This window comes from Myotis davidii, unplaced genomic scaffold (assembly GCF_000327345.1).
Source record: "Myotis davidii unplaced genomic scaffold, ASM32734v1 scaffold1287, whole genome shotgun sequence".
Classification (NCBI taxonomy): domain Eukaryota; kingdom Metazoa; phylum Chordata; class Mammalia; order Chiroptera; family Vespertilionidae; genus Myotis; species Myotis davidii.
This window is the reverse complement of record NW_006297830.1, coordinates 128067-131351: the sequence shown is the minus strand read 5'-3', so window position 1 is coordinate 131351 and position 3285 is coordinate 128067. Positions and strand designations below refer to the sequence as shown.

The 3285-nt window shown below is 46.5% G+C and overlaps 1 non-coding gene across 1 annotated transcript; it reads left to right on the top strand.

Annotated features, from left to right (window-relative positions):
* The first annotated feature begins 676 nt into the window (after positions 1 to 676).
* Positions 677 to 749, top strand: TRNAP-AGG. Its single transcript has one exon. It is a non-coding gene; the product is annotated as a tRNA-Pro (tRNA).
* The last annotated feature ends 2536 nt before the right edge of the window (positions 750 to 3285 follow it).

The following is a 3285-nucleotide window of genomic DNA, read 5'->3' as shown; positions in this document are numbered from 1 at the left end:
TCGGTCGCTATGACGTGCACTGACCACCAGGGGCAGACACTCCAACCGGTAGGTGAGCTTGCTGCTGGGGTCTGGCCGATCGGGACTGAGCGAGTCGGGCTGGACACACCCTGGAGCTCCCCATGGTCCCTCCCCGGCTGGCCAACGTCCCGTGTCCCTCCCTGTCCCCATTGGGCACCAGTGGGTCTCTCGGTCTGCCCTGAGAGGTCCCTCTCACAATATGGGCTCAGGGACCCCCCACCTCCCTGAGTGCACGGATTTCGTGCATCGGGCCTCTCGTCTATAAGACAATAGAAGCGTAATATGCTAATTAGGTCCAACAGCCGAACGACCTTCCGGATATCCTTCCGGGCGACCATCCGGACATCCTTCTGGGAGACCTTCCAGACGAAGCCATGGTTGCCAGGGCCGAGCTCCTTGCACGGATTTCATGCCTCGGGCCTCTAGGAAATAAATAAATAAACTCAGGGGGCGTGCAGGGGGCAGCCGGTCCATGATTCTCTCTCATCATCGATATTTCTCTCTCTCCCTCTCCCTTCCTCTCTCCCTGAAATCAATAAATCAACAAAAAAACATATTAAAATATTTTTACCTATTTGTTGTGGTTTCTGGTATATTTCTTGGATTTCATGTCACTGCTTCCCTAGCTTCCTAATAAATATTTGGGACTGGCCCGGCCGGTGTGGCTCAGTGGTTGAGCGTCGACCTAGGAACCCGGAGGTCCCGGGTTCGATTCCCGGTCAAGGGCACAGGCCCGGGTGGCGGGCTCCATCCCCCAAACAAATTGCTCTTTATCGTCCCAGGCCCCTTGGCCCCAACACTTTGAAATGTTTCTGTTTTAAATATCGGGCCCACGTCGGCACACCCCCTATTGAAAAGTGTATCCAAAATGTGTGCGAGAAAATAATACCGATTCCTGGCAGCACACGGAATTCTGCAATTTCTATTCCTTTAGGAATGGAAACCCACATTATTGAAAATTTAAGATAGCCCTGACCGGTGTGGCTCAGTGGATAGACCATTGGCCTGCGGACTGAAGGGTCCCGGGTTCGATTCCCGGTCAAGGGCAGGGACCTGGGTTGCAGGCACATCCCCGGTAGGGGGCGTGCAGGAGGCAGCTGATCGATGTTTCTCTCTCATCGATGTTTCTAACTCTCTATCCCTCTCCCTTCCTCTCTGTAAAAAAATCAATAAAATATATATTCACAAAAAATAAAAATTAAGAATAAATAAAAAATTAGCCCCGCCCACAGAAGCCTGTGGAATAATAATCATAAAAAAAATTCGAATCTGTTATTTCTTCTGAGTCTTACCCTGGTTGGTTTATATCACCCACGTGCCAAAGTTAACGTGATTTTTTTCTTTCTTTTTCTGGGTTTGAATGATTTCTTAAAAATTTATTTTAAATCCTACAGGCCCGGTGCACAAAATTTTGTGCATGGGGGAGGGAGGGGGGGTGTCCCTCAGCCCGGCCTGCACCCTCTCGCCATCCGGGACCCCTCGGGGGACGTCCGACTGCCGGTTTAGGCCCCATCCCACAGGCCAGGCCAGGCCAGGCTGCAGGCAAAAGCCGGCAGCCGGACATCCCTCTCGCAATCCAGGACCACGGGCTCCTAACCGCTCACCTGCCTGCCTGCCTGATCGCCCCTCACCGCCTCTGCCTCGACCCCTGACGCCACGGCTTTGCCCGGAAGGACGTCCGGAATGACGTCCGGAAGGTCATTTGGCTGTCCGGTCTAATTAGCATATTATGCTTTTATTGTTATGGATGTTTTTATTGATTTCAGAGACGGAAAGAGAGAGAGAGAAACACCCATGATGAGGGAGAACCATGGATCGGCCATTTCTCATGTCCAACTCCTGGTCGAGGGGACAATTTGCATATTAGCCTTTTATTATATAGGATTTTATTTTATTATTCTATTCTATTCTATTCTATTCGATTCTATTCTATTCTATTCTATTCGATTCTATTCTATTCTATTCTATTCGATTCTATTCTATTCTATTCTATTCGATTCTATTCTATTCTATTCTATTCTATTCTATGACCCTCTCACGCGAGATGCGTTCCACGGGCCGACGTTACCACTTTGCACGTTTTATCATCTCTGTTCGTGAGCGTCATGCAGAGTGAGAAACGACTGGCTATCTCTTCCTTCGTCCTCAAGACTCAATAAAGGGTGACGAAGTGGGTCCTACAGGGCCTGGATTAAGCCTCTACGAGGCCAGTGTGGGCCCCCCCCAGTTATTGGTTTTGGGGTCTAACTTCATTTCTCAGGACTAAGTTAATTTGTGGTTCCACGGGCTCCGTGCTCCAGGGAACATGTCACATATCAGCACGGGAAACGGGAGGGACTTTTTGGAGATAACCGGCCACTTCTCATGGGTTTCTCACAAGTGCCGGCCACCACCATCCCCAAATTCAACCAACAGCTCTAGCACCTGGGACGCCAGACTGGGTGGTTCACGGCTCCCCAAAGGGCCGTCGCCGTCACTTGAAAATGAAATAAAGGAAAATGGTCTTAGATTTCTCACCCCAACGCTGTCATTTATCCTGGTAGCCTAGGCTCCACTTGGTCATTTGGTGGAATTTTAAAACAAATTCTAAAGGCCTTTCGTTGTTTATTTCATTATTTACTGGAGGCCCGGTGCACGAATTCGTGCACACGTGGGGTCTGGCTGGCCAGGGGGAGCGGCCGCGGGCATGGGCTGGCTGGCCCCACCCCCCGGTCGAACTCCTGGTTGAGAAGACAATTTGCATATTAGTCTTTTATTATATAGGATTTTATTTTATTATTCTATTCTATTCTATTCTATTCCATTCCATTCCATTCCATTCCATTCTATTATCCTATTCTATTCTATTCTATTCTATTCTCTTCTATTCTATTCTATTCTATTCTATTCGATTCTATTCTATTCTATTCTATTGTATTCTATTCTATTCATTCCATTCCATTCCATTCCATTCTATTATCCTATTCTATTCTATTCTATTCTATTCTCTTCTATTCTATTCTATTCTATTCTATTCGATTCTATTCTATTCTATTCTATTGTATTCTATTCTATTCATTCCATTCCATTCCATTCCATTCTATTATCCTATTCTATTCTATTCTATTCTATTGTATTCTATTCTATTCTATTCCATTCCATTCCATTCCATTCCATTCTATTATTCCATTCTATTCTATTCCATTCTATTATTCTATTCTATTGTATTCTACTGTATTCTATTCTATTCCATTCCATTCCATTCTATTATTCCAGTACCTGGCA